The sequence below is a fragment of the Macaca mulatta genome, chromosome 7 (assembly GCF_049350105.2).
Source record: "Macaca mulatta isolate MMU2019108-1 chromosome 7, T2T-MMU8v2.0, whole genome shotgun sequence".
NCBI lineage: Eukaryota > Metazoa > Chordata > Mammalia > Primates > Cercopithecidae > Macaca > Macaca mulatta.
Genome location: NC_133412.1, coordinates 37,433 through 59,478, shown reverse-complemented (window position 1 = coordinate 59,478; position 22,046 = coordinate 37,433). Strand labels below are relative to the sequence as shown.

Here is a 22,046-nt window from a genome sequence, read left to right as displayed (position 1 = left end):
ATCTTCAACTTAAAGAAAGAAGATTTGAGGCTCAGTAGTGGGGACATAGCAAGCAAAAGCACAGTAGACAAGGGTAAGTTTTCTTATACAGACTTAACTCCATGTGTTCTCTGTTGATAAGACTCTTTTAATGATTTAGTTATCCTCTTCTTGGTTAGTGCTGAGAGAGAGAGAGAGATCTTTTAAACGGGGATTTCCTTTATAGATGTAAATTTTCCTTACACAAGGGTAACTTCTCTGTTTTCAGAACTTCCTTTTTTAGCATTTTTTCAAAGTAATCAGCTCAGAATAATTCTTATGCCAAAAGGGACATATTTTGGGGTGGCATATTCTGGTCTTACACACTGTCTTCTACCAGCAATGAAAAGAGTTCTTGTTTTTCCTCCAGCAATTTGTCATTTTTTTAGAGTTTAGAAGTTCTAACAGATACAGACCAACTGTGCTATCTCATTGTGGTTTTCAGTTATCTACTATGTTGAGCATCTTTTTGTATGTTTACTAACCATCTGTAGATTGTCTTTGGTGAGGTGTCCAGATCTGTGTGCATTTTTAATTGGGCTGTTTAACTTACTGTTTAGTTTTAAGAATTTTGTATGTATTTTGAATACAAATTCTTTCTCAGATCTGTATTTTGCAAATTTTTTTTCAGTATGTGGCTTGTCTTTTTGTTCCCTTAACAAGGTCTTTCCCAGAGTATAAACTTTAAATATTAATAAATCCACATTGTCATTTCTTCTGTGTATATAAACCTTTTGTGTCATTTGTTAAAATTCATTACCAAATCCAAAGGCACATAGCTTTTCTTCCATAGTTTCTTCTAGAAATTGTATAGTTTTGCATTTTTAGTATAAGGATGATTTTGAGTGATTATTTGTGTAAGTTGTAAAGTTTTCATCTACGTGCATATCATTTCCTATGGTTTCCCATTAATCTTTCCCTCACTATTTTTGGGAAAGACACAGGATAGTGGGCTCTGTTAGAGCACATAGATAGCTAGACATGAACAGGAGGGGGAGCTCCTGGAAAAGGGAAAGTCTGAGAAGGCTCACCTAGAGGGACCACCAAAAATTCACATATTAGTGGCATCTCTAATGCTGGAGTGGATGGGCACTTGTCAATTGTGGGTTGGAGGGAGAAGAGGTACCTATGCATAAAGAAACACCCTACAACTCCTCTTAAGATGCCCCAGTCATCATTCACTCTGCAGTAATAATGTCACAATACTGCTGGCTACATGCTGATAAGGACAAAGGGGACATTCTTAAAAGAAACCTGGCACCATAAGTACAGATTAGGGCAGAGAAGGACATTCAAAAGAGATAGGCACAGTATATACAAATGTGACTGCTGTCAGCCTGCCTGGGATGGCGGGAAGGAGCCTGGTGCCAGAGTGAGTTCGGATTGATCACCACACATGTGCCTCAACCAACAGTGAGGAGGTCCCACAAGCCTAAGTGGGGCAAGTTGGGGACCTAAGGCAGTAGCAGGAAAACCAGACAAAGAAAACAGGTGGAGACTTGAGACAGAGGCAGGAATGTGAAGAAGTCCAAAATAAAATTCCCTGCACAGGACTCTTAGGCTTCTTTCCTGCACGATCAGCCTACTCCTTCCTATTTTTCTACAATAAGCTCTTCACACTGTATTTTTTTCAATGAAGTTATCTGCCATCTTTGTATTGCCTCTTGGTGAAAATACTTCTTCCAAGTTAGACAAGAACTGGGACATCAGCTCTCCCCAGTAATAGCTCCGTTTCAGTTTGAATTTCCAGAACTGATGGCGCTTAATAACTGGCGCTCCAACGTTAAGTGGTGCAGAAGGTGGCCAGTAGGGGGCGCCAGCCATCACACCTGGAGCAAGAGGGCCCTGCATAGTCCCCATCTGCCTGCAGGTGTTGTGCTGCGACGACACTGCCAGCAAGAGGGCCCGGCAGTGTCCACAGCTACCAGCAGGGGGCATACGACGACTACATTGTGAGCAAGTGGATCCTGCAGTGTACTTAGCTGCCAGCAGGTGGCGCACGGGCACCACACCATGAGCAAGAGGACCCTGCAGCGTCCTGGTTGGCAGCAGGGGGCGTGCTGCCACCACACTGTGAGCAAGAGGATCCTGTAGTACCCCCAGCGGCCAGAAGTGGGCGTGCCCCCACTACAAGGCAAGCAAGAGGGCCCGGCAGTGTCCCCAGCTGCCAGCTGCGGAGCCAGCCGCCACTTCACTTGGAGCAAGAGGGCCGGGCAGTGTCCCCAGCTGCCAGCATCGGGAGTGCTGCCACTACACTGTGAGCAAGAGAGCCCTGCAACGTCCCCAACTGCCAGCAGGTGGCGTGCCATCACTATACTGCGAGCAAGAGGGCCCTGCAGTGCCCCGGCGCCAGCAGGGGGCGCTGGTCACCACTGCAAGAAAGAGGGCCCTGCAGTTGCTGTAGTCGCCAGCAAGGGGCGCACTGGCACAGCACTGTGAGCAAGAGGGCCCTGTAGTGCGCGGCTGCAAGCAGAGGTCACCGGAGCCCGGCTTTTCAGATTACTGATGTTTCGCCCGTCTCCGCCGCTCCCCTCGCAGCATGCGTCTCTGCGCCTGCGCCGCGACCCTCCCCCCCCCCCCACCGCGCAGGCGTGCGACTCTGCGCTTGCGCCGCGCTGGCCTGCGACTCTGCGCCGGCCTGCGCCGCGCCTGGCGCGCAACTCTGGGCCTGCGCCGCGCCAGCCTGCGACTCTGCGCCTGCGCCGGCCTGCGCCGCGCCTGGCGTGCGACTCTGTGCCTGCGCCTCGCCGGCCTCTGACTCTGCGCCTGCGTCGGCCTGCGCCCGCGCCTGGCGTGCGACTCTGCGCCAGCGCCGGTGCTGTACGTTTGTGAGGGCGGAGCTGAATTCTCCTCAGCCCAGACACTGAGAGCATCGCGAGGGCGGAGCTGTGTTCTCCTCTGCACAGACCTCGGGGGTACCGTGAAGACAGAGCAGCGTTCTACCCTGCCCAGACCCTGGCGTGGGGGGCACCGCGAGGGCGGAGCTGCGTTGTGCTCAGCACAGACGTTGGCGGCACCGCCTCGCTTTGGGACAACTCGGGGCCGCATCCACAGTGAATAAAATACTTCCTGTTTCTAGCCCTGAATAACGAAGGTCAGAGACTACTTAGAATGGTTCAGTGTGGAAAACGGGAAACCGAAATCCCCTCTGAATCCTGCGCACAGAGGTTCTCTCCACCCAAGGGTTAGGGTTAGGATTTTAGGGTTAGGGTTTTAGGGCTATGGCGAGGGCGAGGGTGAGGGTTAGAGGGTTAGAGGTTAGGGGTTAGGGGTTAGGGTCAGGGTCAGTTTCGGAGTCGGGGTCGGGTTAGGGGTTAGGGTTAGGGTTTGGTTCCATGTTAGGATTAAGATTCGAGTTAGGGTTCGGGTTCTGTTTTGGGTTAGGTTTAGGGTTAGGGTTCGTGTTCGGGTTAGGGTTCAAGCCGTTCTCTTGCCTCAGCCTCCCGAGTAGCTGGGGTTATAGGCACCCACCACCATGCCCAGCTAATTTTTTTATTTTTGGTAGCGACAGGGTTTCACCATGTTTCCCAGGCTTCTCTCGAACTCCTGACATCAAGTAATCCACCTGCCTCCGCCTCCCAAAGTGCTAGGATTACAGGCATGAGCCACTGTGCCCAGCCTTCACTTTCTTCTCTGAGTCAGAGATCTCTAGCAAGATAGCCTTTTCACAACTTTTATTGCAACGGAAGTATTTCAGAACTTTGTCAGGTTAAACTGTTAAGGGTATGTCTGTTTTTCTATGATACACTGAATTTAGGAATATACGACTCAGTAATGAAAGTTGATCTGGCATCACCCTTGGCATTTGAGTTCCTAGATGGAGAAGGGTCTGTTTTTCTGGCATGATCATATCTTACAGGATGCAGCACCCCAAGAGGACCCTAGCAATTTGGAGAATTTTGTTTACATGACACTAAACCCCAAATAACCTTAAATTCTAAATAAAAGTTCCAAGGGTGATTTGTATAAGGGTCTTGTTTTTTTTTTTGTTTTGTTTTGAGATGGAGTCTCACTCTGTCACCCAGGCTGAAGTGCTGTGGCATGACCTTGGCTCACTGCAACCTCCACCTCCCGAGTTCAAGTGATTCTCCTGCCTTAGCCTCCAAAGTAACTGAAATTATAGGTGCCTGCCACTATGCCCAGCTAATTTTTTGTATTTTTAGTAGAGACGGGGTTTCACCATGTTGGCCAGGTTGGTCTCAAACTGCTGACCTCGTGATTTGCCCGTCCCAGCCTCCCAAAGTGCTGGGATTACAGGCGTGAGCCACTGCACCCAGCCAGTGCCTTGTTTTTAAAGAAAATAAATTATATGACAGGTTTGTTTCATATACATCTATATATATAAACTATACTCGTGAACATTTTACTCAACATTTAAAAATCTTTAAGACCTTTCAATACATAAATCTTACATAACAAAATCTAGCAAAAGTGTATAAAATCTAAACACATTTCTAAAAGAAAGGGTGAGGCTTTCAGGGTGGCTATGCTGTGTTGGATATGGGCGGTGTTCTCTCTCTCTTGTGGTTCTGCTTATATGGCAGTTCCAGCTCACAAGAGCCCTCGGAGCCTGTCTGTTGGCCTGCATCCTGTGGCATTTGGCAAGTGAGATCTGTTTAATATAAGGTGTCCATAAAGCCAAGATTATGATATCTAAAAATAATCAACACTAATTCCCCAGAAATTTTGTCTTTTTTGACCAAGCCACTGGTGCAATGTGGAGTCACTGCATTATATGCAAAAAGAATAATGCCCTCACTCCAGAGTCTGAACCAGAACTGACCCTTGGTGGTGATTCCCCCTTTATTCTAGGAGGTGTTAACATTAGCTATGGCAATGTAAAAACGGTGTTTCTGGACCTCCCGGGTTCACGCTATTCCCCTACCTCAGCCTCCCGATTAGCTGGGACTACAGGCGCCCGCCACCTCGTCCGGCTGGTTTTTTTTGTATTTTTTTAGTAGAGACGGGGTTTCACCGTGTTAGCCAGGATGGTCTCGATCTCCTGACCTCATGATCTGCCCGTCTTGGCCTTCCAAAGTGCTAGGATTACAGGCTTGAGCCACCGCGCCTGGCCTTGCTTATTTCTTTTATAATAACTAAGTCATATAAATTGAGCTCACAAAAATATTTACATTAATAAAATTATAATTTATCATTTGTAATGTTTGAGTTATTCTTGTACATTTTTATATAGCAAGAAAAACAGTTTTTACTTTTAAAAATGGTTTTTAAAAAATCAGAGCAAGCCTAAACCCCTTCATTTTATAAATACAATAACCTGAGGCTCTTCATTGCTGATGACTCACACAGGCACACACTCAGCATTGCTGGATGTCAGCTCAGGATCCAGAATGCATTTGAACAATTCATGCTAAATTAATAAATGCACTGTAATATAGGCCCCTATTAATCCCAAAATAACTAAACCTGTGGAATTTGTAAAATAAGATGTTTATGAATGAGGACATGGCATTTTGACTTAGTTCTGATTCCCCCCTTTCTGAAAGCAGAATCTACAGTCTATTTTCCCATTGCTAGATTTCAGAGGAGAGCCTGGTGTCACTTACAGCAGACATTGCAGATGCCTCAGCATTTCGGATGAAGACGGTAAAGACCTTCTTTGTTTCAAAAAAACCTTTTTTTCCAGGGGAGAAAACACAGGTTGGATCTAAACTCAATCCTCCTATTGAAATATTTTAATGACACTGAAAGAGGTTGTTGCATTTGGCAGGTGCAGGTGGAGCTGTGCAGTCCTGCACTGAAGCCCTGCAGTCCTGACTTCTCAGTGGAGCTAGAGGAGAATTATATTAATGTGTTTGCACTACTTGCTCAATTGTAAAGCATAACAAATATATTTAAGGCATGTTTTTAAAATGAGAATAAAATAGTTTAACAATGTTTATACACCTATTTTAGTTATTACATTCTCTAATCTATTTTTATCCTCACAACCATGGAAGCGCTCCACCATCTCCATTTCAGAAAGTAGACAGTAACTGAACAACACTATCTTCTTTTAAAAAACATTTATTTCATTATGAAAGTTTATGGTTTATGTAATTAATACCTTTTTGTGGTCTGAATTCAATGGGTGTGGGCATCTGCACACTGTCGTGGGTCCACTATTGTGAAATCGCACACAGTGGTCTCACTGCCCTAAACAGCCAAGGCTCTCTGCCCATCCATCCTTTCCTCTCCCCAACCCCTGTCAACCACTGATTATTTTGCTATCTATGTAATTTTCCCTTTTCCAAAATGTCACATAATGCCCACAGCAATGAATGCGAGTTTCTTTTGCTCCACATCCTCACCAGCATTTGCTGTTTTTGGTCTTGTGGATTTTGGCCATTCTAATAGGTATGTAGTGGTATCTTACTGTTGTCTTAATTGGCAATTCCTAATAAGACATTATACAGAGCTTCTTTTCATATACTTAATTTCCATCTGCATAAATGTTCAGCTTTTACCCATTTTTAATTGGGTTGTTTGTTTTCTTATTGAGTTTTAAGAGTTCTTTGCATATTTCAGATATGAATCCTTAGATATAGTTTGCAAATATTTTCTCACAGTCTCTGGTTTGTCTTTTTATTCTCTTAACAGTATCTTTCACAAAACTAAAGTTTTTTTATGTTAAAGTTCATGTTCCCAATATTTTTCTTCGTGAATAATGCTTTTGGTGTTGTATCTAAAAGAATTACCAAATCCGAGGTTATCTAGAGTTTTTCCTTATGTTATCTTCTAGGAGTTTGAAAATTTTGCATTTCATATATTGATCTAATATCTACTTTGCATTAACTTTTGTAAAAGGTGTAACGTCTGTTTATAGATTCTTTTTTTTTTTTTTTTTTTTTGCACATGGATGTCCATTTGTTCCAGCATCATTTGTTAAAAGGACTCTCCTCTCTCCATTGAATTGCCTTTGCTCCTTTGTCAGAGATCAGCTGGCTGTATTTCAGTCTGTTTCTGGGCTCTCTGTTTTGTTTCTCTGACGTATGTGTATATGTCTTCTGTTTTGTCTTCAGTTTAAAAAAATGTAATTGCTACCTCAATTTGCTTATGAATTCTCATTTGTAAACAGAAGAGCGTAAATTAATGCCTGAGTATATTTTAGGGTAGATGTTCCCTTGAATACAATGAGCAGAATGAGTTATAATTTTAAAGTGAATATAAAAATTTGACCATAGTGGTAACAGATTTGCGAACTAGTGATATCAATGACAGAGTCCATTGCAATATTGCTTCATCCTTTGGCTCAGCTCTGCTTCACACCAGGTAACTACCAATCCCTTTTGTGATTAGTTCAAGGATTTCTGTGGGGTGGAAAGTAGAAATACGATATCAGTGGAGGGAGAGAAGGCAGTTTCCCAGACTGGGAGCAGTCAGATCTCCAGTGGGTCCCAACACTGCTCTGTGGCAATATCTAGAGGGTGATGGAAACAGAGACAGGGTGCAAATGAGGTGGGTGCTGGCCCTAGGGTTCCCAGTGTTTCCTGGTTCCCATGGTCTATAAGACGTCTGAAATGAGACCTTCCGGGCTTTGGGGGGCCCCTGTGGAATTGGAAAATGAGGAAGTGAGCAGTGACAATCTAGACTGATTATTAGAGTTACGTCTCTCATTTTTCAGTAACCAAGGAGCCTTTGATTAGTAGTGAAATTGTGGCACCCCAAGAATGGTGGAGTGGAATATCCTGCTACTCTGGAAGGGTGATGGCTCAGGGTCAAGACTGAACTAATTAGAAAAAGAAATGCACTCCAGGAATATCAAGTCCAAAATGAAGCTCTTCAAACCATCTGGGAAGAGAAAACAGCATGACAAGGAAAGGTATATTTGTCTGATCCCAGGAATCAATATAAACATCCATGATAACCCCACCTATTTTTTAAATATATGATTTGGATGAAACAAGAGAAAGAGACTGATTGTTGCTGAGTCCCTGCTGCAGTCCCGACACAGCTGGAGATGCCCTGCTCCCCTGCTCCCCTGCTCCCCCGCTCCCCCGCTCCCCCGCTCCCCCGCTCTCCTGCTCTCCTGCTCTCTTTATTTTGTTGATGCTCATGAGGACCCTGATGTCTGAGGAAGAAGGTTCCCATCCAGCTCTGCCCCTGGTGTGTCACGTGCCGGCCTTGTCAACGCACAGGAGAACCTGACAGGGTGAGTGTTATAACCCCAATCATAGAAAAGGAAACGTCTCTAAAGTCTTTAGCATCTTGCCCGAGTTCGGACACTTAGCAGAGGCCTGAGTTTAGATGCAGCCCCGTCTTGCTCTTTGACAGCCTCAGCACCACGTGCCCTGGGTGACCCACGCAGAGTCACTGACAACCCTCTTGGTTGGCTCATGGCACAGCGTGGAGCGAAATGGCCCACTGACTTTTCCAGACACTTTGACAATTCGTGATATAGTTTATGCGGTCACTCCCAGTGAGTTCTATTGTTCAGTTTAATAGAATACCTAATTCTGTGTTTATTATGAATAAAGGGAGATTTCTTGTGGTTTTTAAGAATATGAAGGATATCTATTTTGTATACAAGTTGGAAGTTCCAATACTATAGGAAGCATAAGTGCAGGTTTTAATGATGGGTCTTTTATAAGACTGAATTCACATCAAACTGAATCAGTAACTCCGGCTGTATGAACAGGGTGAGACATTAAACATTTAATGAAAAGAATTCCTTTCTTAGGTTACAGCAAGGACTAAATATGTCTAATTATCATTCCCTCTAAGAAGATGTATTGTGATATTTGCAGTTAATCACTCATTCAGTTCCAAGGGTATTTATTAATTGTCTGCTCTGGGCATAACAACAATTGGAAGCAGTGTGTTCACATGAAAAAAAACTTACCTTAGGCTCTAAGTCACAACTTTCCATGACCAGCACACATTTCTGATTTGAAATACATTATCTAAAGCTTCAAATGCATAAATAGATATCCCAATCTAGAACTAAGTTAATAGTTGCTTAGAATTAATTGTTTAAATTATCCTGGGAACCAGAAAGATATGTCTACATGAAACAATAAAGGTTATATTAGAATTAATAAACTTTAGAAGATCATTTTAATCTTAATATATAAGCATACTACCTAGGCACACTGTTTAAATACATCTGCAACCTACTATTTTTAGATTTAGGTAAATCATTAATCCTTAAATTTGGAAGATTCCAGTGTTAGAGCTCTAGACTATGAAACTTGGAAGTTTTTCTAAAATTTTTGAGTTTTTATCCAGAAATACATATTTTCCTGGCACTGAGAACTGCAAGAAATTTCACTTGGAGTCTCCAAATAGTCAGCCATGTGTGATGTCAACATCAGTGTAATAGATACTATCACAAACATCCTGTGACTTTTATTTTTTTTTATATACTTTAAGTTCTGGGATACATGAGCAGAACGTGCAGGTTTGTTACACAGGTATACACGTGCCATGGTGGTTTGCTACACCTGTCAACCTGTCATCTATGTTAGGTATTTCTCCTAATGCCATCCTTCCCCTAGGCCCCGACCCTGCAACAGGCCCCCGTGTGTGATGTTCCCCTCCCTGTGTCCATGTGTTCTCATTGTTCACCTCCCACTTATGAGTGAGAACATGCGGTGTTTGCTTTTCTGTTCCTGTGTTAGTTTGCCAAGAATGATGGTTTCCAGCTTCATCATGTCCCTGCAAAGGACATGAACTCATCCTTTTTTATGACTGCATAGTATTCCATGATGTATATGTGCCACATTTTCTTTATTCAGTCTATCATTGATGGGCATTTGGGTTGGTTCCCAGTCTTTGCTATTGTGAATAGTGCTGCAGTAAACATACGTGTGCATGTGTCTTTATAGTAGAATGATTTATAACCCTTTGGGTATATACCCAGTAATGGGATTGCTGGAGCAAATGGTATTTCTGGTTCTAGATCCTTGAGGAATTGCCACACTGTCTTCCACAATGGTTGAACTAATTTACAGTCTCACCAACAGTGTAAAAGTGTTCCTATTTCTCCACATCCTCTCCAGCATCTGTTGTTTCCTGACCTTTTAACGATCGCCATTCTAACTAACATGAGTTGGTATCTCATGGTGGTTTTGATTTGCATTTCTCTAATGACCAGTAATGATGAGCCTTTGTTCATATGTTTCTTGGCCACATAAATGTCTTCTTTTGAGAAGTGTCTGTTCATATCCTTCACCCACTTCTTGATGGGTTTTTTTTCTCCTTGTAAATTTGTTTAAGTTCCTTGTAGATTCTGGATATTAGCCCTTTGTCTGATGGATAGATTGCAAACATTTTCTCCCATTCTGTAGGTTGCCTGTTCACTCTGATGAGAGTTTCTTTTGCTGTGCACAAGCTCTTTCGTTTAGTTAGATCCCATTTGTAAATTTTGGCTTTTGTTGTCGTTGCTTTTGGCGTTTTAGTCATGAAGTCTTTGGCCATGCCTATGTCCTGAATGATATTGCCTAGGTTTTCTTCTAGGGTTTTTATGGTTTTAGGTCTTATGTTTAAGTCTTTAATCCATCTTGAGTTAATTTTTGTATAAGGTGTAAGGAAGGGGTCTAGTTTCAGTTTTCTGCATATGGCTAGCCAGTTTTCCCAACACCATTTATTAAATAGGAAATCCTTTCCCCATTGCTTGTTTTTGTCAGGGTAGTCAGGCATCCTAAACTTTAAAATTTAAGAACTTACATTTTTTTTAAAGTAACTGGCAACTGACAATCATTTAAAAATCCGTAACCTAAAAAAATAATAATTCCTCCTAAGTTTTCAACCAAGAGAAGTGAAAATCTGTTGACACAAAGGTCTGAATATAAGTATTCATAACAACTTTCTTCTTAATAGCCAAATATTTTTAAAATAGTCTATCACTGAAGAGTAGATAAGCTGTAATATATTCCTACAACGGTTACTGCCCAACATAAGAATGACATATACACTGGAAATCACATGGACGTATCTCAAAAGCATTAGAATACATGAAAGAAACTAGGTATAAGAGAATATTCTATATGATTCCATTTATATCAAATACTTCTTTTTTGAGATAACATCTCACTCTGTCACCAAGGCTGGAGTGCAGTGATGTGATCACAGATCACCGCAGCCTTGACCTCCCAGGCTCAGGTGATTCTTCAGCCTCCTGAGTATCTGGGACCAAAGGGGTTGGGACCATAGGGGTGTGCCACCACACCTGGCTAATTTGTGTGTGTGTGTGTGTGTGTGTTTTAAGAGATGGGGTTTTGCCATGTTGCCCAGGCTGGTCTCAAGTTCCTGGGCTCAAGTGATCCCCGCTTCTCAATCTAGTGCTAGGATTACAGACCTGAGTCATTGCATGTGGCCTGTATCATATTCTAAGACAAACAAAACTAGAGTGAAAGAAAGCAACTGCCGGAAGCTGTGGTGTGGGGCAGGGGTCACTGACTACAGCAGCATGCAAGAGAATTTTGGGGGTAATGAAATGTATTTTAATGGTACTGTTGTGTACATGACTATATGTATATTTGTCAAAATGCATTGATTTGTACACTTAAAATTACTAAATTTTGTTATATGTAAATTAAACTCAATTAGATAATAAAAAATAAACTTTTGATCCTGAAAAAATACCTACCTACATACAAACTACCTCTGAAACAAACTACTTTTTCAGAATTTCTAATTTAAATATTCAGAAATATGAATGATGATGATGAATTTTAACAAGGCTTACATAATTCAATTCTGTTTTGGATCATGTCTGAGAGGCATATTAACTGCTGGACTTATTTGGATTTCCTTACCTCCTTTGCATATGAAAAAATAAGAGGTTGAGACAGAAACAAGATATGTAATTTATGTACAATGAAACTTTCTACTGCCCAGGAGATGAGGCTTTCTATTGTCCAATGAATTGTGCCTGGCAGCACAATTCACTGCTTCACAATTCATCGTTCTTTTTGCCCTCAGAGCATCCTTGAAATGATTGACTCAACCATGAGAGAAACACTGTAAATATTCTCAGATGCAAACTCACAGTACCAGCTTCACAGAACACCTGCAGGTGCAAGTAACTAAAAATCCAGCTCAATTTTACTTTAAATACAAGGGAATTTATTGACTCAGGTGGGTAGTTCAGAAGGAGGCCAGGCTTCAGTGTGAATCTGAGCACAGAAGCTCATGGATGCTACCAGGACTCAGTCTCTTCCCAATTTTCTGCTCTGCCTTCAGTGAAGTCAGAATAATTCTGCATGTGGCAAAATCTCCAGGAACAATTTCTGAGGTTGCATTCTTCACCAAAGAGGGAGCATGAACAAGCACACCCTTGTTCCTAACAACCTAGCGCAACTTGTATTTGACTCTAATTGGAACAACTCAGACCCCGCCCATCCCAAAGTCCATTAGGGGGACCAAGGGAGTGCTGTGTGGCACCCGGCATGAGCCTCAGTTATGCACTCACTTTGGAACCAGTAACTGTGACACAGGGTGAGACAGTGCTGGTTAAGTCAACCGGGACCCACCCCATGTTTCAAACCACGTGACTGAATAATTCAGGGCTCTGTTAGGAAGGAGAAAGGGGGATGCTTCTTAAATAGCACCCACCAGTCAACTACAATTTAATTTGACAGGAACCCGGAGGCCCTGCCATAGAAATCTCTCACAGTTGCTTGGAATGAGAGCACTCAATACAAAAATCCTACGGTAGCAACCCTATGGCCTCAAGGGCGCCACGCAGTTGGTGTGGAGGGTGGGGCAAGGAGGGTGGGGAAGGGCTCAGGGTCTTCTGAAGATGAAGCCAAAGAACAGATGGCACTGACTTAGCAGAGTGGAAAATGTTTAACCCCAAGAGATTCCTACAGAGGCAGCTAAGCCACACCACAGACTCCTAGAAGGGCTTGTGTTAGGGTTCCCAAGTGTCTAGGTAAGCTGAGGAGATGGTGAGGCAGACACAGAGGGTCGGTTCAAAGCACATTGGGAAGACTGATCCCAAGACCCCTCAGTCCACACTGGCAGTCAAATGCTCCTCCCTGACATCAGAAAAAGAAAGAATTTATTTTCTTCAGATACTGAAACAGAACTTTTCTAAGCTCCAGGACACTGGATAATGCTGCTTATGCAAAGACAGTATTTAGTGAAAGCCAATTTACTGAGCAGGGAGATCAGCGGATTCTTTCTCCCTCTTGGCTCCCAGAATGCTGGGATCAGCTTGTAGTCTTAGGAGATTGGCGACCTCTTTTTGGAGAGGATCTGCAGATACCAACATTTTCAGGGTTTCCTCAGGTCCAGGAGTGCCAGGCTCCTGTGGACTCTTCCTTTGGGGAAGCAAAAGAAGACTCCATCTGTACACACAGAATGCATTAATTATATTTTCTTATTTTCTGTTTTCTTGACGCTCTAGCATCTAGTCTATACTGGGAAAAGATTGTCTTTCCCAGGACCAGCCAATTAAACTACCAATTCAGAACCCATACTCCTAACCACCTACTTTATCTAGCTCTGATACTGTAGGAGACAATACCGCCCTTCCTTAATCACCACAGGGTGAGGTACTAGACAACTAGAAATGGCCCCTATGCCCCAGAGCCTGCTGAAGCTATTAACGCTGGGAAGCCTAAGCCTGCCTGCCCTGCCTGCCCTTGCTGTCCCACAGAGACTACAGCAGAGGATCCTGCCCGTGCCTTCCCCTCTCCTGCCTCTGCCTGGGGCGTCCCTGTGCCTCCTATTTCTAGGGATCTATGAGTTTGAATGGGACAGTCACTTCCATGTCTCCAGGTCTTAACATCCCTGGTTAAAACAAATTCTGAGTACATTTTAAAACATAAGGCTTCCAATGTAATCTTTAAAACCCTTATATGGACAATTTTAAACATATATGTAAATAAACATGAATATAACCAACCCCTGTATATCTATAACCCTTCAGAACAACAAGAAACACATGGACAATTCTGTTGTATTATGGCTAAAAGGTAGCCATGGACACGAAATGAAGACAAGAAGTCTTTGGAATAAGTGATCCCATCACAATGAATCAATTTTCCATTGGAACATATTTTTACGAAGTCACTGTTTTGAAAATATTTAGCCATGAATTGAAACAGAGTCTGTAAGGTTTTTTTTCCCGGTCTAAGGCGAATAGCATTTTAAAGAATGAACCAGGACACAACTACAGCACAAGAAAAAAGTATGATAATTAAGTTTACACATATGTGTGACTACTGTAACAGAAAACATGTAAAGAGCATTTGTTTTGATTTATATATCAATCTGTACTGTTTAATTTTTTGTGTCATAAATGCTCTTATTTAAAAAAACAGGACTAGTTAACAGTGTCAATTACTAGTAATTCGTGGTATAAATAATTAAACAAAGAAGTATTCAAAAATTATAACTGTTTTCAATAAAGTTTTATTTTACATCATTTTTTTTTTACTTACTCAGAAATTGCCCCCCAAAAAATGCAGAGATTTCCCATGTAGCTGCAACCTAGTTTCATCTCTTATTAACATCTTCTATCAGTGTGTCTCACATGGCTTATTAATATCTTACATAATTTGTCATAGTTAATGAACCAATACTGATAGACTATTATTAACTAAAGTTTATATTTCATTTGGATGCCCTTGGTTCTGTCTTACTCTGACCCAGGATCCCATCCAGGATCACGCATGACATGTGGTCATCACGTCCCTGTGGGCTCTTCCTGGCTGTGACAGTGTGTCAGGCTTTCCATGTCGTGATGACCTTGATAGTACTGAGGAGGATTGGTCAGGAATTTTGTAGAATGTCCCCCATTGTCACTGCATGTTCTCAAGGTGAACTGTCACCTTTTATGTTCACTTGAATCATTTGGAAGAGCTACTGTTTGTCAGGTTTCTCCACTGTGAAGTTATTTTTCCTCCTTGCCCATACTGCATGTGTTCTTTTGGAGCAAGTCACTGTGCAGAGCCCACACTTACGGAGTGAGGAGTTGGCTCCACATTATTGATGGCTGAGTGTCTACATCAATTACTTGGAATTCTTTTGCAAAGGAGATTTCTATGCAACTCTGTTTTCTTATTCACCTGTGTATACAAATACAGATACCTAGATAATTACTTTCAGCTTTAATTATTATTCAACACTACAATTCATTCCTGTGTTGGCCATCAGTAGCTGTTTTTATTGGCTATTATTTTTCTTTGATATATTTTAATTTTTTTTAGTACTTACTTTCTGATACTTCAAGATTATCCCGACTCCTATATTTACTGTCCCAGTTCTAGTATCAGACATTTCTTCAAAGAGCCTCATTCCTTTCAGAATGGTAGGAAAACTTACATCTGGCTGCCGAATGAGCACATTGTTGAATGAGCACTTGTTCCTCATTAGCAATGCTAGGAAGTATATGTGTGTGTGTAACCTACCTATACACACCTAATTATAAAGTTTTCTATGTAGAACTGTGTGTATCTATATTAAACTAAACATAAGTTTACGTTCATATCTCCACCTCTGATCTAATAGCACATGAATCATTCTAGCCTTCTCCCCGTGCTAATTTGTAACCTCCCACTTCAACAGTGAGAAACCTGGTTACTACCATCTGCGACTTATGTAAGTCATTGTTTTATTCCAGATACAGATACTGTGGTTTTACAATTGTTCACAATTGCTTCTGTTGGAAAGAATTTTATAAAATAGAATCCAGTGATGAAGTATAGTTTGTTTGCCTTCAGCATACGGATTCTATTAATTTTCAAAGTGACTTAGGTCAACACCATTTTCCCTACACCTTCAGTGAGTTTTTTCCTACATTTGTGTCTTAGTCTGTTTTGTGCTTCTGTAACAGAATACCTGAGGCTGGGTAATTTATAAATAAAAAAGGTCCTTTTGGCTCACAATACTGGTGGCTGGAATGTCTGAGATTGGGCAGTTGCATCTGGTGGAGTCTCAGTCTTTTTCACCTCATGGTGGAAAGTGGAAGGGGAGCAAGGGGTGCACCAGAGATCACATAGCAAGAACGAAAGCAAGAGGGAAGCCAAGGAACCCAGACTCTTGTTAACTACCTACTCCTGCAGGAATTAATCCATTCCTGTGAGAGCAGAACTCACTCATCCCCATGGAGAACATTAATCTATTCATGAGGGATCCGTCCCCATGACCCAAACACCTTCCACTAGGCCCCACCGCCCCACACTGCCACATTGGGGGTCAAATTTCAACACGAGTTTTTGCAGGGACAAACCACATCCAAACCACAGTAATTTGTAGCATAGTTAAATTATTTTTCACATGATGTATTCTGTCCTGGGATACTCCACATCCTGAGTAATTTTATTTAATTTGAATAGAGTTTGATTTACCCATTTGGTTGTAAAATTCTGCGTATTTTGACCAGTGCATTGTGGTAGGTATCCCACTATTAAAGTATCATATGAAATGCTTGAAACCCCCACCCCATGGACCCAATGGTTTCCCATCTGTGTAGTTTGCTTTCTGCAGTGTCTCATTAAATGAGGTCACACTGTGTGTATTCTCCTCAGACTGTCTTCTTCCACTTAGCAATGTGCATACAAGATTCACTCATGTCTTTGTGTGAGTTGATAGCTTGTTCCTTTCTATGGCTAAATAGTATTCCATTGCATGAATGTACCACAGTTTGGTTATGCATTTTGGGGAGCAAAGCCTACCTCTTCTAACTTTGTTCCAGGGTTGGAGACCTTCAAATTAACTGACAATAGATACATTAGTAGGAGAGACAATACTTGGCTTCTTATTCCACAAGTATTATTGTGGGACAAAATTCATCAGATGGCAGGATCCAGTTTACAAAGAGGTAAAAATAGCCCAAAAACAAGAAACAAGACTAGAATCTGATAACCCACAATAACTATAGCTTTCCTTAAAAAAAAATTTTTTTTCAAGACGGGGTCTGGCTCTGTCACCCAGGCTGGAGTGCAAAGGTGCAACAATCTCGGCTCACTGTAACCTCTACCTCCTTGGTGCAAGTGATCCTCCCTCCTCAGCCTCCTGATTAGCTGGGACTACAGGCACATATCATCGTGCCCATCTAATTTTTATATTTTTGGTAGAGACGGGGTTTCCAACATGTTGCCTAGGCTGGTCTAGAACTCCTGGCCTCCCAAAGTGCTGGAATTATAGGCATGTGCCACCATGCCCGGCCAAGTTATAGTTTTCCATTGAAACATAAAGTTATTCTCTGTAGTAATCATCATTTTTGACCATAATCAAAGTAAGACTATTCTTGTTTTAAATTTAAGTATAGTTTTGTTAGATTTTGCTTGATTATTTATGTAAGGGCAGCAAGAACAGGAGACGACCACATAGGTGCTTTCAAGTTTCTTTGCTGGAAGTTTTCATACAGAATCTCAGATTTGACTTTTAAAGGCCTCATTCAGGCTAAAAGCCAAGCTAAGAACATACTATCAAATTTCAGCTGCAGTCCTTATAGCTTTGTGTGAATTCCTCTTTTCTTGAGTTCCCCCAAATATCCCTAAATTCCTGGGCCTACCAGGAAATGACCTTCTTTACTAACCTGTAAGGCTGTGAACCCTGTAATGTAAGTATCAGGCTGACTTTTCTCAGAGTGCTGTTGGGAACGAAGTTTTTGGTGTTCTAAAAAAAAAAAAAAAAAAGAATTAACATGGGAACAAATAATCTCTTAGCAAGGCGAGCTTTACTTTCTGCAGAAAGGGTGCTACTCAATAGCTGTCCAGCCACAAGAGCACACCGAACAAAGGAGACAGAGTTACTTATAACCTGATGTGTCTACCCTACTGCTGTGTCCAGTTACCATTGGCTGGAATAGGACCTCACATTTTACACTTTACCCAATTGGCTATTAGTTTAAAACTTTCTTAATTAGGTAAGGGGAATAGAACAAAGAAAGAAAAGGAAGTTGCCAGGGATAGTTAAGGAAGCATCTCCAAATAAGGAATGGCATACACTATGGGCTGGGGCTTGTCTAGTTCTGTCCAGGCATGCCGGAGCAAGCTAGGACAACTGATTTGGAACACACACACACACACACACACAAAAATAGTGGATAGCAATCTTATAGTAAGAAATTGTGACTTTTTACAATCTTTGAAGAAGAACTTTCCCATTTCTCACAGTGCTTTGTAAGCATTGTCTCCATAATAGTCAACCTTACTTCCTTAAAATTGCTGGTCATAACTGATCTTAGGTACACTTCTAAAATATGATGTTCCAGTAAAAATCTTGATAATATAACCAAATTTTCCAATTATGTCCTGTTATAAGGTGAACAGATTCTCACTGGACTTTTGCTAATAACTATATCATCATGAAAAAAAGAGTATTCAGTAAGAATTTCAAAATTCTGGAGAGATTAGGCAGGGAAAAAAATGTAAACGCTTCATTTCTGTTTACAAAAGTATAATCTACCAAATTGTTGTAAGTTACAGTTAAATTAAGAGAAAGAGATTTCTTAAATTCAGAACTAGAACATTAAAGAACCAGCAATGCTCTAAAAAGCTATAAAATTATAATCAATTTTCATCAGTTCATTCAGTGCCACGTAATCAATTCCAGTCTTGCTGGATCTTGGGTTAGCAGTCTCATGACCCCATCAATTTCTCCACCAGGCTTCTGGAGATCTTCACTGAGTCAAGTGTATGGTCTTAAAGTTATTTAAGCAATATCATCAGAAGTCTTTAACCAGAGTACCTGTCATACTCTTTTCCATGAGTCTCAGAGGGAGTCCTGTATCGGAGATGAACATTCTGACCTGTAGCTGATCGCAGGAGCTTTCAGGAAAGCATCAGGGGGAAATAATATCTAAATGACAAAGAGTATGAAATGGCTGTGATTATACCACAGTTGACAAGGATATTTGATTTTTTCTGTGGCATACAACATTTATTTATTTATTTATTTATTTATTTATTTAGAAACAGAGTCTCACTCTGTCACCCAGGCTTGAGTACAATGGCGTGATCTCAGCACACTGCAAGCTCCGCCTCCCAGGTTCACGCCATGCTCCTCCCTCAGCCTCCCGAGTAGCTGTGACTACAGGTGTCCGCCACCACGCCCAGCTAATTTTTTGTATTTTTAGTAGAGATGGGGTTTCACCGTGTTAGCCAGGATGGTCTTGATCTCCTGACCTTGTGATCCACCCACCTCGGCCTCCCAAAGTGCTGGGATTACAGGCATAAGCCACTGCACCCGGCACAACATTTAAAATAATAATTGGAATTATGACTCATAACTCTATACTGGCACATAGCATGGATAAGGAGGACATTGACAAATTTCCAGGAATTTTATATAATTTCTGAAAACAACATTTTACTGATACAAATATAACACAGGGAAGGTTAGATATCTCTTTTTATTTGTATTTTTTGTAAGGTATTCCTTATAAAAAATACATCCTACTTTACTTGTGAATCATGCCCTACTTTTCTTGCATGCTTTGCATAGAGTTGTTTCTAGTTATTCTATTGCTTCTAGTAGTTTTATTTACACATATTGATTATAATTTTAATACTTAGTAATCTTTTATTTTCCAGAGAAAACTAACAAGTAAACAGTTATAAACTGTCATATATTAGCATTCCATAGTAGGTTAGAAAATGTATGAGTATACCATCGCCCAACATCTACATGGATGTGTTTCCTCATCGTACAATTTCTCATTGTGGTAGACAAAAACATGTTTATTAATGGTCCAAAATATCTTTAGTCTTTCTGTAAAAATAAGAAGCGAAAATTATATAAACTTTAATTATTTATGTTCAGTAATTAATGTTTTAGTATTGTATCTTATTTATAAATGGTCTAGATATTTAATGCAAATCTTTTACTTAGCTTAACTTTAAGGTTAAAAATTACCAAAAGTATTTTGGAAACTACTATTAAGCAGATTTACAGTAAACAAATTATTTTTGAAATAATGTTTTTCGCCTTTCACAAGGTGTCACCGAAAGTGAAGAAGGAAGTTCCTGCCCCTCCTAAAGCCAAAGCCAAAGCCAAAGCTTTAAAGGCCAAGAAGGCAGTGTTGAAAGGTGTCCACAGCAACATACAGAAAAGAAGATCCGCATGTCATTCACCTTGAGGTGGCCCAAGACACTGCGACTCCGGAGGCAGCCCACATATCCTCGGAAGATCACCCCCAGGAGAAACAAGCTTGACCACTATGCTATCATCAAGTTTCCGCTGACCACTGAGTCAGCCATGAAGAAGATAGAAGAAAACAACATACTTGTGTTCATTGTGGATGTTAAAGCCAACAAGCACCAGATTAAACAGGCTGTGAAGAAGCTCTGGGACATGGATGTGGCCACAGTCAACATCCTGATTCGACCTGATAAAGAGAAGAAAGCATATGTTCGACTCGCTCCTGATTATGATGCTTTGGATGTTGCAACAAAATTGGGATCATCTAAACCGAGTCCAACTGACTAACTCTAAATATATGTATATCTTTTCACCATAAAAAAGAAATAATGTTTTTCATAAGAATGACAACTTAATTAGAATCAAATTTAAAAGCTTTAAGATTTTACGTTTCTAGTAAGTATAATATTAGCTTATTTGAGTAGAACTCAAGCAGAATAGGAATTTATGTTTGTTTTATATTCGATAGTGGTAACTTTGAAGACATAGTTGTTTTATTACACCAAAAATATTATATTAACCTTATTTAACTAAGTTTTATCCAAATCGTGTTAACTTAAAAAACATTTGACCAGTTCCTATATTTCTAGGAGTTTGGTGAATATTTATTTATAAATGCTTGTGTTTTTGCAAGCCAAGTTAGAATAGAACACTTTTAAAGAATTTTATAAATGAATTTTGTAACGCTAACCTGAGTTAAGAAAATATCACATATACATAACACACATTAATAGACATACAAACACAAATAGAGATTTCATAGCTTTCATCCTGAAATTTCAGGCATGAATCAGGCATAAATATTCTGATGGTTAATTTTAGACATCTACTTGATTGGATTAAGAGACACACAGCTGGTAAAACACAATTTCTGGGCATATGTGTGAGGGTATTTCTGGAAGACACTGAGATAACCCTGACCCAATGTAGATGGGCACAGATATGGTTTTGCTGTGTCCCCACTCAGATCTCATCTTGAATTGTAGTTCTTATAATTCCTACATGTCTTGGGAGGGACCCAGTTGGAGGTGATTGAATCATGGTGGTGGTTACTGCCATGCTGTTCTCATGATAGTGAGTGAGTTCTCATGATCTGATGTTTTTATAAGGAGCTTTTCCCATTTGGCTCAGCACTTCTCCTTGTTGCTGCCATGTGAAGAAGGACGTCTTTGCTTCCCCTTCCACCATGGTTGTGAGGCCCCTCCAGCCATGTGGAACTGTCAGCGCATTAAACCTCTTTGTTCTTTATAAATTGCTCAGACTCGGGTATTTCTTCATAGCAGTGTATAAATGGATGAATACAGGCACCATCCAATTGGTTGAGAACCCAGATAGAACAAAAAGGAAGAGGAAAGGGGAATTATCTCCTTCTGAAATGGAAACATCCTTCTTCTCCTGCCCTTGACATCAGAACTTTAGGGTCTCAGGCCTTTGGCCTCAGAATGAGAGTTACACCATTGGCTTCCCTCATTCTGAGTCCTTTTGACCTGGACTGAGCCATGCTACGCTTTCCTAGTTCTCCAACTTGGCGATAGGCTATCGTGGAACTTCTCAGCCTCCATAATTATGTGAACCAATTCCCCTAATGAGTCTTCTCTCATCTATCTATCTACATATATCACATTGATTCTGTCTTTCTGGAGAACCCTGACTAATGTGATTACAATAATACAAAATTTACTAGTTTATACAGAAGACTTGGTTTTTGTCTTTGCCCCATTTTTTATTTGTATTATAACTGTGTTTCTGGAAAACGGAACAAGTTTTTACCTTCTTCATATGAGGGCTAAAGCTTTTTTCTCGCCAATAATTTTGGAGATTTGTAAGATTTTCTTTTGTTTTGACCTACAATCTTACAGAGGCTGAGAAATAATTTTTTTTTCTGTTTTATTTTTCAGCCCCAGGTGTTTGCTTTTGCAGATTCTTGA

General features: G+C 40.9%; 1 long non-coding RNA gene across 1 annotated transcript; it reads left to right on the top strand.

Moving 5' to 3' along the window:
- Window positions 1-7,642: 7,642 nt before the first annotated feature.
- On the top strand, window positions 7,643-20,390 carry LOC144329710 (uncharacterized). Its single transcript, XR_013395308.1, has 2 exons — window positions 7,643-8,170; window positions 19,916-20,390. It is a non-coding gene; the product is annotated as an uncharacterized LOC144329710 (long non-coding RNA).
- The last annotated feature ends 1,656 nt before the right edge of the window (window positions 20,391-22,046 follow it).